Source organism: Babylonia areolata, chromosome 12 (assembly GCF_041734735.1).
Source record: "Babylonia areolata isolate BAREFJ2019XMU chromosome 12, ASM4173473v1, whole genome shotgun sequence".
In the NCBI taxonomy this organism is placed as follows: Eukaryota; Metazoa; Mollusca; class Gastropoda; order Neogastropoda; family Buccinidae; genus Babylonia; species Babylonia areolata.
Window position 1 is genome coordinate 40,995,680 of NC_134887.1, and position 13,281 is coordinate 41,008,960.

Consider the following 13,281-nt stretch of genomic DNA (forward strand, 5'->3'; position numbering starts at 1 on the left):
GGCCAGGTAAAGCCTCACACCAGGTAAAACCTCACACCTGGCTTCTCCTTCTCCTCTCTCCCTGAACTGATCCCTGGCCAGGTAAAACCTCACACCAGGTAAAGCCTCACACCAGGTAAAACCTCACACCTGGCTTCTCCTCCTCCCCTATCCCGGGTCATCTTATGTACCCTGTCCCCACTGCCACTGCCCCTGTCCCCAGCACTCACCCCTTAGAACACACCTTCCACCTTTCACCTGGACAGACGTCTAGGACCCCCCACGCCCCCAACACAACCCCCTGATTCTGATTGTGTCCATGTTGTCTCCTCCTACTCCTTTTCTTGTTCTTCTTCTTCTCTCTCTGTCTGTCTGTCTCTCTGTGTCTGTCACTCTCTCTCCCCCTCTCTCTCTTTGTCTCCTTCTCTGTCTCTCTCTCTCTCCCTCCCTCTGTCTCTCTCTCTCTCTGTCTCCCTCTGTCTCTTTCTCCCTCTGTCTCTCTCATTCCCTCTCCCCGCCCCCTCTCTCACTCTCTCTCTCTCTCTTTTCTTCTTCAAATTTTCTTGTTGTTTTTGTTCTTCATCCCTCTCTTTTTTTCACTTTATATCTCATTCTTTTCTCTCTTTTTTTTTTCTTCTTTTCTTTCTGAGGACTGGGTTTTTACAAATGTTTCAGATCAGGGCAGGACGGGACGGGTGTGTGTCCGGCGCACTGGTCAGGAGTTGACCGTCAACTCGACAGCTGTGCTGGGAACCACCATCTGTATGAAATGATAGTAGTAGTAGTAGTAGTAGTAGCTTTTGGGAAAACATCACCAGTGTGGAATTATAAAAGTAGATTGACTTGTCCATGACTCGGTGTGTGTGTGGGGGTGGGGGAGGGGGATGGTGGCGGGGTGACGTGTGTGATGTCTGTGCTGGTATGAGTGAGTGAGTAAATGTCTGTGTTGTGAATGTGTTTGTGTGGGTGTGGGGGGGGGGGGAGGGGAGGGGAGGGGGCGTGTGTGATGTCTGCGCGCGCGCGCGTGTGTGTGTGTGTGTGTGTGTAAGTGTGTGTGTGTGTGAGAGAGAGTGTGTGTGTGTGTGTGTGTGAGTATGTGTGTTTGTTTGTGTGTATGTGTGTGTGAGAGAGAGAGAGAGAGAGAGTGTGTGTGTGTGTGTGTGTGTGTGTGTGTGTGTGTGAGTGTGTGTGTGAGTGTGCGAGTGAGTGTGTGTGTTCACACGCCCGTGTTTTCATTTAGAGAGTCAGGCAGACATATTCAATGCAGCCTGCTAGTGGGGGTTTTGGGGGGTTTATTGTGGGTTTTCTCTCTCTCTCTCTCTCGTTCACACTCACATAAAAATGCAAAGCAAACGTACACGGACACGACACGCAAGGGAGTATACACACTATTGGAATTTATTGACCAGAACAAAACTGGAGGACACACCGACTGACAAATAAATAACGGACCATGGGTCGCTGACAAACAATTGTATACACAAGCTGAGCCCGTCGTGTTAACACACACACACACACACACACACACACACACACACAAAAGCTATTCAAAAAAAGAGTATAATGAAAGACGGTGAGACACCACCCCGTGGATAAAAGTTTCATGCAAGAAAGAGATAACATAGACACTTCAGTTTCAGTTTCAGTTTCAGTAACAGTAGCTCAAAGAGGCGTCACTGCGTTCGGACAAATCCATATACGCTACACCACATCTGCCAAGCAGATGCCTGAGCAGCAGCGTAACCGAACGCGCTTCAAACAGTCTGACAGAGAAAAAACCCAGACCAACTGTAAACCAAGCAAACAAACAAACAAAGAGGCGAAGTTTTAAGTCAATTAAGGCTCACTGGTGACTCCTGCTGCACAACAACAACGACAACAAAAACCAAAACCCAACACGTCATACATTTAACGATCCAAATCAAATATCTTTCACTCACAATCAGTGTTTGTAGAACAGAAAGTTGTGTGCTGGAAATGGTGCAATTATATCTTGATAAAAGCAAGCTACTTCGATCGACATTTCACTGTTTTTACGATGATAATATAGATCTATAAGTGTTTCAAACTTTCTCTGTCTTCATTACAACTCTTCGGCTTCGATAGATAAATCGTATCAAAAAGAATTAAAAACACCACCAAACACATTTTCGGGCGTAATGTATACGACAGTCACTCGAGACAAGTTCAGTTCTTCAGCACAATTATGATCAACGGATCGGACGGGAACTCCCACTCCGAACAGTGCACATTGAAGGTGATCACTGCCTGTCTCTCCAATCAACGATCACATCCCCCACAACCTTGACGGGCGCAATAGCAGAGTGGTTGAAGCGCTGGACTTTCAATCTGAGGGTCCCGGGTTCGAATCTCGGTAACGGCGCTAGGTGGGTAAAGAGTGGAGATTTTTCCGATCTCCCAGGTCAACATATGTGCAGACCTGCTAGTACCTGAACCCCATTCGTGCGTATACGCACGCAGAAGATCAAATACGCGCATTAAAGATCCTGTAACCCATGTCAGTGTTCGGTGGGTTATGGAGACACGAAAATACCCAGCATGCATGAACCACGACGATTAAGTCGATGTTGGTCGTGTAACGGAAAGGAGAAGAACAACCCACCCCTAAACAAAGGGCCACTCGTCGGAATCCGTGAAAACTAACGCTCATCTTCGCAAACTATGCATGTTTCTCTCTAAATAAATGCAGGAGTTGGGGCCTCTGTTTCAAAAAACGTGAAAGCAAAGTAAGGCATTCAGATACGCATGCAAAGTGCAAGTCTGAAAAATTCTGAACAGCAAATCAAGATTTGTTCGTGGACATTATGCATTAAGTTACGAATGCAGTGCACAAATCATTCTCTGAAAACAAAAATCTGATTATAATTTAGCAGCTTCCTTTGAATAATGTGTTGTCGCGAACTATCAATGTGAGCCGCATACTGATAATGAGCATGCATTCAAGGAAGTCGCTGCGATGCTTTTTACCGACAGACGACCGTTTAGGCGAATGTATCAATCAATACTGAGACGTTCACAATGAGTGTAAAACACATGAGCCTTTCTATGCCTCAAGTCGTATATCAAAGTCTAACGTTTTAGGTGAGTGAGAACCGTACAGTTCCCATAGTATATTCAGATTCACATTTTGCTGCTCCTGACAGGTGTAATAGGCATCAACGTAACTTCCAAATTAAGCAGAAGGGGTGACTATTTGAACTAAAAATGTAATAAAATGCCTTTCCAGTGCCTTGTCTTTATAACCAGAATGTGCGGAAGGTAGTTGTCTTTTCTCTCACTATTTTAACTCTCTCCATACGAACGGCGAAAGAGACGACGTTAACAGCGTTTCACCCCAATTACAACCATCAAAATATTACAAGCGGAAGGCTCTTACACTGAAGAGGTGAATGTTGACAAAGAATACCACAATTCTGACGACGGAAGCTAAAGGTTGGGTCATAGCTGGACATCCGAGGGGTCTGTGTAGAGGAGAAGAGAGGACTGGCCGTACTCTGTGAGTTAAAACCAAATTTGGTGTTGACAAAGCCTTTTCCAAAGAAAGCGAATTCCTTTTCACGTTTACCACACACGCACACGTGAGCCAACAAATCAAATCAAATCATGGTGCTTAGAGCCTCCGTCGCCGACCACTATGGCCATATCAAGGCTATTGCCACATAGCATATGTCAGCCAATAAGGCACAGAGTGAAAACAACATAATCATCACACAAGACACAGAGCGTAAACAACAAAAGAAGTAGTTAGATAGAGCAGGTAGGATTAGGCATCCCCCTCCCAAATACCCTCACTCTTTAGAACATTGTGATTTTTTAATAATTTAATTTTGGGCCTAGCCCTCCCTTCTGGGAGGACCGGGATCATCCAGCCCCTGAGTGGGTGAAGAGCGGAGAGTAGTAGTCTGCTGATGAACCCCACATAGAGAAGGTGTAATGTTAACTTTATCCCTCATCTGTCTAGTTCTTTATCTTTTCTATACGACAGCACCTCTATCTCCTCGCAACCCTCCAGTCGCGGCAGAGTCATCGACATGACGATTGTGGCCGTCAACCGGATGATGATGATGATGACGATGACGATGACGATGAAGATGATGATGATAATGAACACAGAACATAAGACGAGCAAAACAACGGATGAGACAGACACTGTCAGCAACAGACAAGACACAGTCTGTGAACAGACATGACACAGTCTGTGAACAGACAAGACACAGTCTGTGAACAGACAAGACACAGACAAGACACGGTCTGTGAACAGACATGACACAAACAAGACACAGTCTGTGAACAGACATGACACAGTCTGTGAACAGACATGACACAGACAAGACACAGTCTGTGAACAGACATGACACAAACAAGACACAGTCTGTGAACAGACAAGACACAGTCTGTGAACAGACAAGACACAGACAAGACACGGTCTGTGAACAGACAAGACACAGTCTGTGAACAGACAAGACACAGTCTGTGAAGACATGACACAGACAAGACACAGTCTGTGAACAGACAAGACACAGTCTGTGAACAGACATGACAGAGACAGACACTGTCAGCAACAGAACAGACAAGACACAGTCTGTGAACAGACAGACAAGACAGTTTGTGAAGACAAGACAGACACTGTCAGCAACAGAACAGACAAGACACAGTCTGTGAACAGACAAGACACAGTCTGTGAAGACATGACACAGACAAGACACAGTCTGTGAACAGACAAGATGGAGACAGACACTGTCAGCAACAGAACAGACAAGACAGTCTGTGAACAGACAAGAGAGACACTGTCAGCAACAGAACAGACAAGACAGTCTGTGAACAGACATGAGAGACACTGTCAGCAACAGAACAGACAAGGCACAGTCTGTGAACAGACAAGACGGAGACAGACACTGTCAGCAACAGAACAGACAAGACAGCCTGTGAACAGACAAGACAGACACTGTCAGCAACAGAACAGACAAGACACAGTCTGTGAACAGACAAGACAGACACTGTCAGCAACAGAACAGACAAGACAGCCTGTGAACAGACAAGACAGACACTGTCAGCAACGGAACAGACAAGGCACAGTCTGTGAACAGACAAGACAGACACTGTCAGCAACAGAACAGACAAGGCACAGTCTGTGAACAGACAAGACGGAGACCATGAACGAACAAGAAACGAAACGAAACGAAACGAATTTTTATTTCGCGAGGGTAGTGGAGTAAGCCTTTTTTACATCCAGCCCTCATGGGCAAAGAAGAAATGGGGAACAAAAAAGCAAAGGTCACACACACACACACACACACACACACACACACACACATACATACACACACAAACATACACACACACACACACACACACACACACACACACACACACACACACACACAAAACTACATATTAAAATAAAAAGCATAAATGAAAGCATGTGCATTACCAAATTAAGTACGACACGACAGATTATCGTTGAAAAGATCAAATCATTACAGGAGGAGAGATAGATTGACATAAATGGGACAAGGGAAGTGAATTTCTAGCATGCATCATTTTCTATGTTCATAAAATATTAATGATATTTGAACATAATCATACGGACAGTGAGCACACCAGACACACACCGTGAGTGGAAGACGAGACAGTTTATTCGTGAACCCCTCCAAACAGGATGAGAAGAAGATGAAGAAGAAGAAAAAAAGTTACTTGCGTACTGACTTCACCTGAGGTTTCACATAAGGCTGACAGAAGTCACTGCCATTGTTTGTGCTATATTATTGTTTGGTTCCATGCTGAGCAACATTATCTGTTGCACGTGCAGTGTTAAAGTACGTGTGGCAACAACTTACGATACCAAATGGACACAAAAAACGTCTGAGACCCCTTGTGCGTTGTAACTTGTGTGCTAAACCTTCAGCCAGAGAGAACACACACACACACACACACACACACACACACAGAGAGAGAGAGAGAGAGAGAGAGAGAGAGAGAGAGAGAGAGAGAGAGATCAATAATATCAATTACAAAAGTAATAAGAAGCTAACATGGAAATAAAATTCTTTTTGACATGAAAAAAAAAATGAATGGACAATTTTTCGTTATTCTATTGTCATTGTTCTTTGAAAAAAAAAAAAAAAGAAGAATGAAAAAAAAGATCGATTACCAAAGGTTGGGAATATATGCTGCCACTGTGATTAAAAAAAATAAATGAATAAAAATAAAAATCCAAAAAACAACTATACCATCACCCAACAGAAAGATGGATTTGAGGTGTCTCAGGTGAGTGTTATGTGGGGAGGAGGGGGGGGGGGGTTCCACAGAAGGACAAGGAATACAGGGACTGCAAGCACGAGCACCAAACATACACCAACCACAATGAAGACAGTTTCAGTTTCAGTAGCTCAAGGAGGCGTCACTGCGTTCGGTCAAATCCATATACGCTACACCACATCTGCCAAGCAGATGCCTGACCAGCAGCGTAACCCAACACGCTTAGTCAGGCCTTGAGAAGACAACAAACAGAAACATGGTGCTCTGCATGCAACTAAGACTTATCACACAAAAAAAAAGAAACACACACACACACACGAAAAGCCAAGAGGACAGGGGCTGTTCCACCTACATAGAGAAGGCACAAACTGAGATGTGTGACTACACACACACACACACACACACACACACACACACAAAACGTGTGTTCAACAACTGAGCCACACAATGTGAGACAACACGTTCCTGTGTAATGCTGCCAGAGTCCTAACGATACCGGCCAACATGGCGACGTGGTTAGCCGTCACGGACTGATGACTGCATGAGAGGATGCAGGTTCGATCCCCACCAGAGTTGGGGGGTTTTCAGCCCGTGGTTGGCTCCTACCCAGAGCTGAGGACTGGGAGCACACAGCTGAGTGTCACCCACTTCACGGATAACGTCCTTTGGAGTGTTGCTCGACTTTCCTCAGGTCAGCGTGAGCGTGGAAGACCCTGCAAGCGCTTCAAGGACACCTTGAAGACAAACCTCAAAGCCTGTGACATAGACATTGCTTCCTGGGAAACTGATGCCCTTGACCGCTCTCGCAGGAGGATGCTGTGCTCTAGTGGCATAAAGACGTTTGAAAACAAGAGAACGCTGGCCATTAAGGAGAAGCGTGTGCGAAGGAAGCAGGGCTCAACTTCTGGAGACGTTTTCCCCTGCAACACCTGTGGGAAGTGCTGCGCATCCAGAATCGGCCTCTTCTACCATGTAAGGACACACACCAACAGATAAACCTGCCTGCCTACTCTTCCGTCGGTCCGACGTGAGACTCCATCAACTTTCCTCAGGACCAACACACTGCAGGTGTCTGAAGATCTCAGCCTGGTAGAGCCAAGGATACAGACTGTACAGCCTTGTCAAGTAGTCCCAAACCTCAACGATTCCCTACAGCCTTGTCAAGTAGTCCCAAACCTCAACGGATCCCTACAGCCTTGTCAAGTAGTCCCAAACCTCAACGGATCCCTACAGCCTTGTCAAGTAGTCCCAAACTTCAACGGATCCCTACAGCCTTGTCAAGTAGTCCCAAACCTCAACGGATCCCCACAGCCTTGTCAAGTAGTCCCAAACCTCAACGGATCCCTACAGCCTTGTCAAGTAGTCCCAAACCTCAACGGATCCCTACAGCCTTGTCAAGTAGTCCCAAACCTCAACGGATCCCCACAGCCTTGTCAAGTAGTCCCAAACTTCAACAGATCTCTAACAGCCTTTTCAAGTAGTCCCAAACCTCAACGGATCTCTACAGCCTTGTCAAGTAGTCCCAAACTTCAACAGATCTCTAACAGCCTTGTCAAGTAGTCCCAAACCTCAACGGATCCCTACAGCCTTGTCAAGTAGTCCCAAACCTCAACGGATCCCTACAGCAGCATCTTCATCACCCCCATCATCATCATCATCGAAATATAGAGAACAAAATGTCCTGAATCCCGGGGCACCGAAATTTTCTTCTTTATTTTACTTTCATTTGTAAGTCCTCGTGATGTCCTAACAAGTCATCCACGCTGTGAACGCTGCCTCTCCCATTAACACCCCCCCCACCCCCTCCCACCCCATCCTGTGTGTCACAGCCACACCATGTCACACTCACGTGACATCAGTGTCATTGCACTGCCACCTATGGCACAAAGGCCCGTTATTCAGGTAATGCTGAACACGGCCATTCTCTGAATTAAAATGATCAAACATGGCAAGAGCCAGCACTTTAAAGCACAAGTAAAAAAAAAAAAAAAATTAAGTTGATACAAAAGGAAACATGAATTACCAGGAAGAAAGTACAGAAAAAAAAAAAATTCGCAAAAGGTGCTGTCAAATGTTCAACTGTCAAGGGTTTATATTTCCAAATACAAAAAGTCTTACAGTACCAAATACGTAATGAAGAAATAGTCTTGCATTACAAAAATCTTGCAGAGAATTTTTTTGCAAAAGGTGCAGTTAAATAACCACTTGTCAGTGTCTTATATTTCCAAAGACAAAACTTTGTACTGTACCAAATACATAATGAAGAAATAGTCTTGCATTACAAAAATCTTGCAAATTTTTTTTTCTTTTTTTTTCAAAAATTGCCGTCAAGTATTAAACTGTCAATGTCTTATATTTCCAAATACAAAAGTTCATATGGTACCAAATACATAATGAAGAAATAGTCTTGCATTACAAAAATCTTGCAATACCACACACACAGTGGTAAAATCAGAAAGAGCAATAAGCAAAGTTTTGTGTAGAAATGTATGTACACAGGGCATACCGTATCAAATGTGGTTTATACTCCTGTCGACTGCAAGGTCCGCCTACGGGCTGATCCACTAATACTGAACAATAGTAACATCGAGAAATGTAATATCAATGAACTGACTCGCAGCATGTGTAACACCAAGGCACAGAAACGTATCGTATTTGTTATATGTAACTCACACATACACCAAGCACACGGTTTCTTAACTTCCAAAACAAGAAAAGAACAAGCATCAGAATCTCTTGTGGTAAAAAGTGGATGATGAAAAAAAAAGACAAAAAAAAAGACAGCCTTGCACACACAGAGAGAAGAAATATATGTTCCCTCACACACTGCATTGCATCGCATCACACCTAATGCACTGCATTATACTGTATTGTATCATACTGTGTCGTATTGCATCATATCATATGGTATCATATCATTTATTGTCTTGTCTGTGGTTTGGCAGAGTATTAAAATCATTTTCTTTCTGGGCCTTGACGGCTTCAGTGATGATAATAATGCTTGTTCATTTGTTTACAGAGTTAAAATATTGTCTGTGCTGTATGCTTTCCACAGGTAAGGCAACTGTTAAAAAACCAATTTCCATCAAATTACATTGCATTACATCATGCAAGTAAAGGAAGGAAAATAGGTTTCACTGTCAAACACACAGCCAAGTTCTTCTGCAGACTTTCTGACAAAACTACAAAGAAGATAACTGTGAGATCCACAAGGAAAACAATCCAAAACAAGAGTATTTCACACCACTCAGGGGCCCATCCCCTGGATCATCAACCCTTTGGAATAAAGAAAAACAAGAGAGGCAAGGCCTTCAAGACTCACTTGTGATAAATTAAGTCCCCTAGCATTAATTACAGAGTAATTTCCCTTTTTTACTATCTGCACCAAAACGTTTGCAAAATAAATAAAAATTCCATGCTTAGTAAAAGAAGTTCCTGTTTGAACAAAAAATGATAATAATGACTCCTCTTGTTGTTGTGTCAGAATAAGAGGTCAAAGTGCCAAGTTTAGAGAATACAAAAAATATAAATATAACAGTAAATGCAGTTTGCATATAATTAGGCTTCTTTTTTTAATTTTTTTTTGTGCCCATCCCAGAGGTGCAATATTGTTTTAAACAAGATGACTGGAAAGAACTAAATTTTTCCTATTTTTATGCCAAATTTGGTGTCAACTGGCAAAATATTTGCAGAGAAAATGTCAATGTTAAAGTTTACCACGGACACACACACACACACAAACAACCGAACACCGGGTTAAAACATAAGACTCACTTTGTTTACACAAGTGAGTCAAAAAACAACCCACCACCAATCACTAAAATCCCCGGAACAACAAGACAACTGGACACCAAAGCACACACCAAAAAGACCCTTGTACAGAGGACAATGCCCAGTCTGCAACAACATTCATCATTACAACTCCACACAAAGCTGAACACCTGTCTGTGCTGCCTCAGACATACCCTGGATATAATCATGGCAAGACAACGAAGGGCACAATAACCAAGTGGTCAAAGCATGACTTTCAATGTCAGGGTCCAAGGCTTTGAATCTCAGTAACAGCGCATGGTGGGTAAAGGGTGGAGATTTTTCCAATCTCCCAGCTCAACATTATAAGCTGACCTCGTAGTGCCTTAACCCACTTTGTGTGCATATTTGTATTTGTATTTCTTTTTATCACAACAGATTTCTCTGTGTGAAATTCGGGCTGCTCTCCCCAGGGAGAGCGCGTCGCTATACTACAGCGCCACCCTTTTTTTTTTTGTATTTTTTCCTGCGTGCAGTTTTATTTGTTTTTCCTATCAAAGTGGATTTTTCTACAGAATTTTGCCAGGAACAACCCTTTTGTTGCCGTGGGTTCTTTTACATGCGCTAACTGCATGCTGCACATGGGACCTCGGTTTATCGTCTCATCCGAATGACTAGCGTCCAGACCACCACTCAAGGTCTAGTGGAGTGGGAGAAAATATCGGCGGCTGAGTCGTGATTCGAACCAGCGCGCTCAGATTCTCTCTCGCTTCCTAGGCGGACGCGTTACCTCTAGGCCACCACTCCACTCCACACATGCAGAAGATCAAATATGCACATTCATACGACCTGAACTCTGCTGCCACTGACATGAACAAGCGGGGAAAACATTGCTGAGTATCGTGCTCACTGAAGACAGACCATCAAAAGAGGGGGATCAGGTGAGCTGGGGAGAGGTGAACCACCAAGAGGGCTGTCCGTGAAAATAGTCTGTAGAAAAATCCACTTTGATAGTAAAAAAAAATATATATATATGAAGACAGAAAACAAAAACAAAAATATTTAAAGAGTGAAGCGGCAATGTAGGAACATGATCTTCCTAGGGGAGAGCAGCCTCAATTTCACACAGTGAAACTGGTTGTGACAAAAAGTAATATAATACAATATAATTACAATACAATACAATACAATACAATGACAACTACAGTTTCTTCGATGAAAACATAAGAACTGACAACCTGTGTCCAAAGTAAGTAATAAATATATATATAGACATATGTTGCTCGCTCTCCATCATAACATGGATAGACGTCAACACCTATCATAACATGGACACATGTCAACACCTATCATAACATGGACAGATGTCAACACCTATCATAACATGGACAGATGTCAACACCTATCATAACATGGACACACGTCAACACCTATCATAACATGGACACACATCAACACCTATCAAATGCCGCCACACTTACACACATCATAAACCAGGTAACAGGAGTAAAAGAAAATGTATATTCCATACGTTCAATCAAAGTCAACTATCATTCCTAACATATGTTCAAGAGATTCCCTGTTTCCAGCACTTATATGAGCATAAAGTAAAAACACAACGCGTCACCTTGTTAAAGCACAAGTGATGACAAAAAAAAAGAAAAATGGAAAAACATATTAAAAATTGATTATAATTATAGAGCTGAGCAATAAATCACCGACCAAAGTAAAATACAGTCACTGGATAAAAAAAAATTATAGGGGTGTTGGGGGAAGGGGCAGGGAGGGTGGGGGGGGGGGACAGTTCATAGTGCAGACATCAGTGACTGACACAACAAGGAGACACACGTATGGATGAGACGATAAAAACCGAGGTCAAATGTACAGCATGCACTCCATTGCATGTGCAAGAATCCACGGCAATATGAGAGTTGTCCCTGACAAAGTTCTACGGTAAAATTCACTCTTGATACATATGTGTGCATTCGCTTGACTAAAGATTAACTGAATGGAAAAAAAAACACACCCAAAAACAACAAAAAACCCCGAATAATGAGTGCAAAAAGACAACTGTCAATCTCTTCTACCAAGATAAGTGCTTATGCAGCCTGTTGTGCAAATGACTCCGTGTTTGTAAAGTACTGAAGAGTTTGGTATCTGACCACAGATAGACACCATGTAAGGTGGTCTCTGACCAAAGCTAGACACTACGTAAGGTGGTCTCTGACCAAAGCTAGACACTATGTAAGGCGGTATCTGACCAAAGCTAGACACCATGTAAGGTGGTCTCTGACCAAAGCTAGACACTATGTAAGGTGGTCTCTGACCACAGCTAGACACCATGTAAGGTGGTCTCTGACCAAAGCTAGACACTATGTAAGGCGGTATCTGACCAAAGCTAGACACTATGTAAGGCGGTATCTGACCAAAGCTAGACACCATGTAAGGCGGTCTCTGACCAAAGCTAGACACCATGTAAGGTGGTCTCTGACCACAGCTAGACACCATGTAAGGTGGTCTCTGACCACAGCTAGACACCATGTAAGGTGGTCTCTGACCACAGCTAGACACCATGTAAGGTGGTCTCTGACCAAAGCTAGACACCATGTAAGGTGGTCTCTGACCAAAGATAGACACCATGTAAGGTGGTCTCTGACCAAAGATAGACACTATGTAAGGTGGTCTCTGACCAAAGATAGACACCATGTAAGGTGGTCTCTGACCAAAGATAGACACTATGTAAGGTGGTCTCTGACCAAAGATAGACACTATGTAAGGTGGTCTCTGACCAAAGATAGACACCATGTAAGGTGGTCTCTGACCAAAGATAGACACTATGTAAGGTGGTCTCTGACCAAAGATAGACACTATGTAAGGTGGTCTCTGACCAAAGATAGACACCATGTAAGGTGGTCTCTGACCAAAGATAGACACTATGTAAGGTGGTCTCTGACCAAAGATAGACACTATGTAAGGTGGTCTCTGACCAAAGATAGACACCATGTAAGGTGGTCTCTGACCAAAGATAGACACTATGTAAGGTGGTCTCTGACCAAAGATAGACACTACGTAAGGTGGTCTCTGACCAAAGATACATACCACGTCAGTTGGTCTCTGGCCAAAAATAGACACCATGTAAGGTGGTCTCTGACCAAAGATAGACACCATGTAAGGTGGTCTCTGACCAAAGATAGACACCATGTAAGGTGGTCTCTGACCAAAGATAGACACCATGTAAGGTGGTCTCTGACCAAAGATAGACACCATGTAAGG

At 43.4% G+C, this 13,281-nt stretch overlaps 1 protein-coding gene across 4 annotated transcripts in view; it reads left to right on the forward strand.

The window, feature by feature from the left end:
* The window catches only part of LOC143288205 (tomoregulin-2-like), a 7,430-nt gene extending 6,603 nt beyond the window's left edge, over positions 1–827 (forward strand). For all 4 annotated transcript variants that reach the window (XM_076596533.1, XM_076596537.1, XM_076596536.1 and 1 more), the window contains exon 4: positions 655–827. The gene's annotated coding sequence lies outside the window, so the exon portion shown is untranslated. The remainder of the gene's footprint in view (positions 1–654) is intronic.
* Positions 828–13,281: the final 12,454 nt, after the last annotated feature.